This window comes from Dromiciops gliroides, chromosome 4, assembly GCF_019393635.1.
Source record: "Dromiciops gliroides isolate mDroGli1 chromosome 4, mDroGli1.pri, whole genome shotgun sequence".
Classification (NCBI taxonomy): domain Eukaryota; kingdom Metazoa; phylum Chordata; class Mammalia; order Microbiotheria; family Microbiotheriidae; genus Dromiciops; species Dromiciops gliroides.
In genome coordinates, this window is record NC_057864.1 from 428,147,406 (window position 1) to 428,157,326 (window position 9,921).

The 9,921-nt window shown below is 38.8% G+C and overlaps 1 pseudogene; it reads left to right on the forward strand.

Moving 5' to 3' along the window:
* Nucleotides 1–3,208: 3,208 nt before the first annotated feature.
* Nucleotides 3,209–3,977, forward strand: LOC122752640 (annotated as a pseudogene).
* The last annotated feature ends 5,944 nt before the right edge of the window (nucleotides 3,978–9,921 follow it).

Sequence of the window (9,921 nt, forward strand, 5' to 3'; positions counted from 1 at the left end):
AAGCATTCCCATACAAGATAATGAATCTAATTGATAAATGTTCTGATTTTTCCACTGAAGGGTAGATCTCTGCCTCTCTCCTTCTCCTCTTTTCCTATCCTCTAAGACACAAGAATATTGAAATTAGGGCAATAATATCCCAACAGTGGCTTCTAAGTATTCCAGTAAAAGAAAGTCAATCTAGGGGCAGCTAGGTGGTGCAGTGGATAAAGCACCAGCCCTGAATTCAGGAGGACCTGAGTTCAAATCCAACCACAGACATTTGACACTTACTAGCTGTGTGACCCTGGGCAAGTCACTTAACCCCAATTGTCTAACCAAAAAACAAGAGAGAGTGAGAGCAAGAGCGAGAGCGAGAGCGAGAGCGAGAGCGAGAGCGAGAGAGAGAGAGAGAGAGAGAGAGAGAGAGAGAGAGTCAATCTATATGACAAACTTCATTAATGTCTTATTTTAAGAAACTGCCATAAACACACTAACCTTCAGTGGCCACCACCCTAATCAGAAGCCATCAACATTAAGGGAAGATCATCCATCAGCAAAAAGATTATGACTCACTGAAGGCTCAGATGATGGTTAGCCATTTTAGCAATAAAGTATTTTAATTAAGGTATCTACATTTTTCTTAGATATAGCATTATTCCACACTTGATACATCACATAAATCTATAGGGTAAACATCACTGTGATATGTACTGGGAAACAAAAAAAAATCCATGTGATTCCCTTTTTGTGATATTTCCTTTATTTTGGTATTCCAGAACTGAACCATCAATGTCTCTGAAGTAGTAGGAGGAGGAAGAACAGCAGCAGCAACAGCAGCAGTAGCAACAATAGCAAGAATAATAGCTGCTGCAGTACCAACAGTAGTAGTAGTAGTAGTAGTAGTAGTAGTAGTAGTAGTAGTAGAAGATGACAGTACCCAAGATATTTCTTGTTTCATGAACAGAATTGAGTAACTGTCTGCTTCTCTGTCACTGCCTCTCAGTGTGTCTCTCTGTGTCTGTCTGTCTATCTGTCTGTCTCTCTTTCCCCCATCCCTTCCTTCACTTCTTTATGGGTGTTCTTTTCAGTTGTTATTCCAAGCACTGGTTGAATAGACTGTTCTTAAAATTTGTGGTTGAGTTTACCTTTTCAGGAAAAGGAAGAAGAGGAAAAGAGAAAGAAACAATGATGAAGGGGAGATGTAGGAAATAGAAAATAAGAAGTTAAGAAAGAGGAAAAGGATAGAAAAATAATAGTAGAGAGAAAAAAAAAGAAGATTGAGGAGGACAGTTTTATGGCTTTTTAAACCTTTAACTTCTTACTTTTATTTGTCTAAATGTGTGGTTCAGTTCCTCATTAAATGATTCTTTGCCCTATCAAAAACCAACATCAAAAGGATATGTATTAATTCACATTGTGTCAAGATAATGGAATGTGATAGATGAGATTTAGCAGATATTCAGGGGCCCACCTGGAGACTGAGTTAAACTGATTGAATTGGATAAGGCAACTGTTGACTGCTTACTAGATGGTAAGCACATCTGGCTGCTACTTAAGAAAGTGGTTGGTTTCTCTGGACAAACAATGGGAAGCAAGTGGTAGAGCTAGAGGATGCTTGTGAGCATTAATATCAGCTTACAGGTTTCCCACAAAAAAACTTCAGGTATGTGTGATGGAAGGTACTCCTAGGTAGAATCTTCACCCCCACCCCCTTAAACATACCACCAACACCACCTTTTTTGTCAAGTGAATTGATCAGTCTAATAACTAAGCATAGTTGGTAGGCTGTTCTCTGTTCAATTCTGATTCAGTATGACACATTTGACATTCCTATAGATAGATAAATACATATACATATTTATATATAACATATATATATATACACACATATGTGTGCTTTGTATTATACGTTTTTAAATTATATAAATATTTGCAGAGCTGACAACTTTTCAGGTTCAAAATTTTCTTTAAAGTAAAGAAAGGGAAGCAACTGAGAACTCCTCACACAAGAAAAGTATGAAGCATTACCAAAGTGCTCAACTCCAAAGCATCCTACAATTTAACCCTTCCTTTGCTAAAGGCCTTGAAAATTATTGTTCAAAATCACCTGATTTAAACTTGACCAAGTATTAGCCAATTATATTTGTCCAGGAATGTAGGCTAGCAGAATAGATGACAATCTTTTGTGCAGGGAAAATGGGATTTTTACATTTTATGAGTAAATTGGGAAAGTGCACATAAAGCAATTTTATAATTGTATGACTTGTCACAAATCAACAACTTTGAAAATCAAAAGTTCCATTCAATTCTCAAATTAATGTTTTAAGGAAGCAGCCAAAGTTATTGGCATTTGGGATGATAACCAGGGACCTGTCACTGTGATTAAAAATAAGGATTAACTGGACAAGGTACAGAACCTATTACTACCTCCTTTAATAATTTATATTTCAATTTCCATAAACTTCGACTAAGACCCAGTTCTATTAAAGAACCAGGCTCTGATATTCTATGATTCCAATGTCAGAACAAGACACTGACTGTGTCCTAGCATTTATCAGAGTAACAGGGAAGGCCATCATTGCAACATATGGCATCCTAGAGCTTGTTGAAGCCTGAAACAAGGAAATGGTCTTTTATAAGATTAACTTGAAAATTATTACTTGTAGAGTAAATTAGCTATATTTTCTAAGGATTTGCAATGCTTAAAACACATGGTAAAGCAATGGCAAATTAAAGGTATGTACTTTCTTGGGAAAAACTAGGGAAAAAAGAAAATCTGCATTCCAGATATATTCTGGGGATACAAAGAAAAGCAAGAGTGTAATCTGCAAGTATCTTATGATCCAGGATTTCCACAAGTTTGTTTATGAATAAAACAAATTCTTCATTTAAACAATATGTACATCTACAAAACTTAAAATAACCGGCCTTCCTACAAGGCTCTGGAATTTTTTTCCAAAATACTTGGCCCATAACATGCCTGAGAGAGATGGATATCATAATTATTTCACAGATGAATCAATCAATCAGTAAATAATCATTTATTATCCCCTACTATGTATCAGTACTTGAAATTATAAAAAAAAATACCCTACTCGCCTGGGCCAGGACTTTGCCGTCCTGTGCCACTCACAGGATCAGGCCCGGCCAGATGGGCACCTGAGTTTTGGGCCTCTCAGCGCCCTGGGTTGGGGCATGTTCAGAGCTCTGGGAAGCTGAAAGCAGGATGTCCTGGTTCATGAGGGACGGAGAGCCTGAGGATCCCATCTTCCTCATGTGAGTCTTTCCTCCCCCTCACAAACCGTTGCACTTCATCCCATTTTTTAACACCAAGCTGGGACCCTTTTGCCATTGACCGATGACATATGAGCAACATGTCAGGGGGCTTTTGCTACAGCCCTTTCCTTAGCATCACAGATGGGAGTATACCAGTGGCTCGACCTGCTTGCTAGTTGAAGGATGCAGACAGGTGGCTTCATGGACATGTTTGGGATGATGGATGATATGATTGAGAATGTGGAGCACATGACAACTGGAGCCAACTGTAAGACCTTTTCATCCTCCACTGTCATCTCTTACTTCAACCTGGGTGATGGCATTCTCAGAATCTACCAAGAAACATCTGAGATTTGTTCAGCACCAGGTAGGATCCAGGAGACAAGAGGAATAGTGAGGGACTCTGACAACAAGCTAGAGAAGATGTCCACTGGGGATAATATCTGAGACAGGGCACACATCCTCCAGCGTTCCCAAACAGAACTGGGGACCAGGAAGAACGGTAGGACTACATCAATTTGGATGAGAGTGATACCGAAACGTTTGACAATGAGTGGAGGAGAGAGACATCCAGATACTGGCCACAGCGCCCCCTGGGATTTCTTTGGCATGAGGCTGCTGGGGCGGGTGGGGGTAGAAAGGCAGAGAGACCCCCTCGGCTAGCTATACAGGGCCCTGAGCATTCCCCCTCCTGACAGTCACAATGCTATTACTGGTGAGGACCCCTCCCACCCACCCACCCACCCAGGTCCTCTCATAAGTGTTGGTGAGAAAGAGATCACAGGTAAGGGATGAAGTCCCTCAGTCATTCCTCTGGCATTTGGAGGAAACCCACTGGTTCCTAATATTTTAGTGTGAGAGTGGGATAAAGATCCTCTTCGAGCCTCTTTTGGTGATATGAGTCTCAGTTCGTCTAGAAAAGGAAAGAAGTTCTCCTAAACTAGAAAACTGACCACAACTACCTCATCATCCCAGCTTCTGATGTTCCCCTTCCTATATGACAAGCTTTCTCTTCCTCTACACTCTAGGTACAGGCTGTGAGGGGCAGAGGAATCACTCCTTGCAATAACTCCCTTTCCCCCAGTTTAATATTAAATAGAGATGAACTTGCCCCTTCAAGCTTAGGAAGCCTTAGGGGGAGGCCCCTTTACTGCTTTTACTATTCTCCTGCCCCCTTTCTTAATCTCGCCCTCCCATAGTGAATTTACTGACTTTTTTTCTTTCTGTTGTTCCCTGGTCTCTTGATTTTTTTTCTCCCTTCTAACCCCCAATAAGTACAAAGTCCCTTAGGATAAGTTCTGGGGGTAGAATCACCCTCCCCCCCAAGCCCCCGCAAAGGTCTGTCAGTGTCCATTGGACCCTTTCTCACCTCTACCTAGAAGTCCCAAGTTTGGGGCTGTGCCCCCTCCCTACTGGCTGAGTAAGGGGTGGGTAGTGGGTCCTCTTCCCTCTTGTCCTCTAAACTTATGCCCCCAATGGCCCATGCACATGTGTGTATACACACACACACACACACACACACACACACACACACACACACACACTCTGCATCCTTCTGCCCTTTGTGTGTGTATATATGACTTGAAACTTTATGGAGTAAAGGGGAATGGAAAAGAGAAAAATAAAATTCCCTCTACTCTCATTTGTATTCACATAGGGATACAAATATAAATAAACGCAAATGCCATATGAACATAAGATATATGTAACATTTTATACAACTGACAACTTTTACATGTATATTCATCAACATAAAATATTTAATAGATTTTAAGATGTAATATATTTTATCAGATTTTATAAAAGTAAAAACAAAGGAGCCAATTTTTTTTAAAAGTTAGGGGACACTAGCTCTAGGAACTTCAGAAAAGGCTGCATGGGGGACTTATTGCTTTAACTTAGTCTTGACAGAAGAGAGAATTCAATTCTGTGAGGTGGAGCTGAAGAGGGTGTGCATTCTAAGCATGATGGATGGCTAGTCCTAAGGCAAGGATGCAGGAGACATCATGAGATGTGAGAGAATGGTACTACGCTGGATTCCAGATTGCAGGGAAGTGATTAATGTGTAATGAGAATGAAAAGATATTTGGGGATCAGATTATGAAGGCTTTGGAAGGGCAAATAGAGGAATTTTTTATTTTATCCTAGAGACAATAGGGAGACATTTGAGATTACTGAGTACGGGAATGACATTATTAGATGCGTGCTTATGGAAAATTCCTTTGTTGTATGAACAACATATTGGGGACCTCAGGCAAGGAAACCAAAGAGAGGGTTATTATAGCAGTCTAGGAGACAGGTGATGAGGGCTTGAAATGAGGTGGTAATTGTATGAGGGGTGAGAAAGGAACAGATCAGAGAAGGTTTGGCATAGTTGATGAGCACTGGCATTGAAATAAAGATCTGGGTTTAACTCTTCTCTCAAGTACTTAATATCTATATGTCTAGGCAAGTTAATTAATCTCATTGTGCCTCAGTTTCTTCATCAGTAAAATTAGTGTGTTGGACCTGATGGCCTTGAAGATGTCTTTTAAATCTAAATCTATGATCATATAGCCCTCTGGTAAAGGTAGAAATGAAAATACTTATAGCAAGTAATTGGATACTTGGGGTGAAGGAAAGTGGGCAGTTGAACATAAAGCTGAGATTGGGATCCTGGGAAATGAGGAATTGTGGTGCCTTTGAAAAAAGTAAGGAAGTTGGGGCAGCTAGGTGGTGTAGTGGATAGAGCACCGGCCTTGGATTCAGGAGGACCTGAGTTCGAATCCGGCCTCGGACACTTAACACTTACTAGCTGTGTGACCCTGGGCAAGTCACTTAACCCCAGTTGCCTCAGCAAAAAAAAAAAAAAAAAAAAAAAAAGTAAGGAAGTTTAGCAAAAGGATGGGTTTGTCAAAGCCACCAAAACTACCTCCCTGCCCCTGCCCCCCAACCCCAGCAAAGCTTGGTCTTTGTACTGATAAGAGACAGAGTAGCATAGGGGAAAAAGTGGCTACACTTGGCAACAAAAAGATCTAGGCACAACTCTTGTCTCTAGTACCATCTGTGTGACCCTGTAGAACAAGTGGTTTAACCTTTTTGAGCCTTGCTTTAGTTGTAAAATGGGCATGATGATATCTGTTTTACTGCTGTGGTCTGGGATTGATCCACGATGATCTTCTGATAATTTAGGTCTGAAAATGGGGATGGGGAGAGACAACCATCTAACAATTAATACACCATTTATCCAGCCAGAGCAGGGGAAAGATACTCAAAGTAGAAAAGTTATGTACATCCAAGCTAAAGCACTGCTTCCAGGCCAGTGTGGGCCGAAGCATAAAAACCTCAAATAACAATTCTTTACACCCCAGAGTTTAGCACAATAGATGGCACATAGAAGGCACTAAATAAATGCTTGCTGACTTGACTTATTGACATATTACTAGATAACCCTGACATTGAAAAGCTGGCAGCACTGAAGGAAAGAATTCTTTCTCTTTCCTTTTCTTTTTTTTTCTTTTTGTTTTGGTGAGACAATTGGGGTTAAGTGACTTGCTCAAGGTCACACAGCTAGTAAGTGTTAAGTGTCTGAGGCTGAATTTGAACTCAGGTCCTCCTGACTCCAGGGCCAGTTCTCTATCCACTGCACCACCTAGCTGCCCCTAGAATTCTTAACAATATAGAACATATTAATATAGGTCTTTCCTTAATCAATGGTTACAGACAGTTTACTCATTAATCCCTTGGGGGACATGGGAGAAACCTGCCATCCTTGGTAGAAAGAGTACCAAAACAATAGCCAGAAGCAGAAAGACCATTTTATTGAATGAACTTTCCTTTTCATTGTCCACCTGCTGCCTTTCAGGGAGATCTTCCCATTCCAGTCCTACTAAACTATCTCTACATGTCATGACCCATACCTGATACAGGCCAATCCCCTGGCTCTTTTGTTTGAAATTAGAATAAAATGAAGCACTCATAATCAATGAAATGACAAAATCAAAGCCTACATTAATGAAATTAATTGGCTAAGTTTATACAATTAATGACAAAACTTAGAAAAGTACCCAAGTGGGTTAATTGCCAGTCTGTTTGATTCTTTACACTAAACTGTAGAGAAGCTCTCTGATACCTTTTATGTATTGTTGTTTTGCCTTTTTTTTTCCCACAAAAGAGGAGGTAGTGAAATTCTAGCAGTACAAGATAATTTTATTTTGGGATTCTATGCTTTTCCACCCAAATAAGCTGTTTACTATTTTTTGTTATGTAGAAATGAACTTGAAACATATTTGAAACCTCCTCCTTAAATGATTTACTTTTGCAAAGAGCTTTACAAATTCTTCGGTACAAAGTGAAATAGTTTTAAGAATTATTTGACAAGACATATCACAGTTCAAGGCAGTGAATTCTAGAATAAGCTTTCCATCTGATCTTGCTTTCAAGCAACAGATTTCATAAATTTGATGATAACCTTTTAGAAATTTTATGAAATTATTTCCCCCAAAAAATTTTCAATAGTAAGGATTTTTATCGATCATGAAGATCGCTTAATTTTATTTCAGTTCATGCCTTATTTTTATAATCAAAATTATACTTTATGTTAAATATATTTTATTAAAATTTAGAATCCAAACCAGAGGGAAACATGAAGTAGAGCTGAGCCTGTACTAATAGGATTTCACAATACTATATCATTGAAACGTATTCAACTTGTGGTCTACTTTGGCTTCCATGTCTTCTTTTTGCTATATGTGATTTTATTGTTGTTTTGGTCCTAAATATATGATCACACCGTTTTCTTATTTGAATATTGTTGTAGTTTCACAGAATGATATCAGCTTCAATGATAAATAATAACATATACAGGTTTATAAAGCACTATAATAACTTTGTGCACTGAGTACTATAAAAGGTAATACAATTTTCCCTATTTTATGTGATGGTGAAACTAACGTGAAGATCAGCAGCAGCAGAAGCAAGAACAGCATTAATAAAACAAAGAGTAGTAGAAACAGTAGGAGCAGCAGCAACAATAGCATTGTCATCAGTAGGAGCAGTTATAGCAAGGTCAGCAGAGGAAGCAGTAGCAGCAGTAGCAATAGTAGTAGTATAAGGTTGTAATAGTAGTGGTGGTGGTGAACTGGGGGTGGGAGAAGTAGTGGTAGCAATGGTGGTAGTAACAGTAATAGCAGTAAAAGCAACATTAGCAGCAATAGTAGTAGTGGTAATAATTGTGTTAGTACTTGTCAGTAATAGTAGTGGTGATAAGAGTATGAGTAATAGCAGAAAAATTAGAAGTAGAGGAAGAGAAAAGGAAAAGGAAGAAGAATAAAAGGAGGAGAAGGAGAAGAAGGAGAAGAAGGAGAAGAAGAAGGTCATATTTTATATTTGAGCCTCACAACAATCCTGTGAGATTAGCTACGATGATTATGACAAATATAGAGATGAAGAAACAGAGACACAGAGAGGTTAAGAGTTTTGCCCACAGACACAGATATAGTAAGTTTCTGAAGCAGGATTTGAAATCAGGTCTTCCTGACTCCATGTCCTGTGAAAACTTCAGTGTGGAGAGTCAAACTACCTTGAGTTCATTTGTCTCTCTACTGTGGATTACCCTAGTCTCAGTCCTAAATTCTGTTTCTGCATCAACTACTACCCATTCTATGTTTTCACCTGGATAGAAATCTCAAATTAAGTACATCCAAAATAAGCTCATTATCATTTCTCCTTAAGCCCACCTTTCCTCCAAACGTCCCTTCTACATTTCTATTGAGGATAACAATATTTTTCCAATTACTTAGGTTCTTAATCTCAGAGAACTTCTTAACTGTGAGATGATAGATAGATAGATATACAAACTTTAAAAAGTGATTTACATTTATCAGATCATTTGAATCACCTGAGACCTACAAAGATACTAAAATCACCATTATGCCCATTTTACAGATAAGAAAATTGAGGCTCAGTTATGTTAAGTGACTTATCCATGTTCATATTGCTAATAAGTATGAAAGAAAGAATTTGAACCTAGGACTTCCTAAGGGATGAGCTCACAGCCTTTCCATACACCTTGTAACTTTACCCTTCAAACTGCAGGAAATCATCATCTACCCTTCAATACAACCCTAGAACATTAGGCCTGATCACTTTCCCTTTCCTCATTCCCTAAGGCCCATTGGCTTTTTCATCTTTCCTGAAGCTAAACTCTCCTATGTATGTTGTCTTTCCAAATTAGAGTATAATCTCCTTGACAGCAGGATCTGTGCCATTTTCTATTAGTATCCATAACAGTTACCATAATGCTTTGCACATAGTAAGAACTAAATAAGTACATATTCATTAATTCATTCATTTATTCATGCATGTATGTATGTATGTATGTATGTCTTCATGCCCTCATTTATTATAGTAATGCCCTAGGGTACAAGACCAAAGGATGTAATCCCTCTTTCATGTAATAACTCTTTAACTACTTGAAGATCTAAAATTTCCACATATTTCAAGACATCATTAGAAATTGGCACCTTGTAGTTGCTTAAATGGAGAAGAAAAGGTGCAATAACCCACCCATGCTAGGAATCCCTAAAAAATTCATTGATTTAAGGAGTGGTGTCCTATCATGACTAGGAAAGGAAACCTTGTCTTGAAGTTATGATACACTAGTATCAGGAGAGGCTAGGTTGA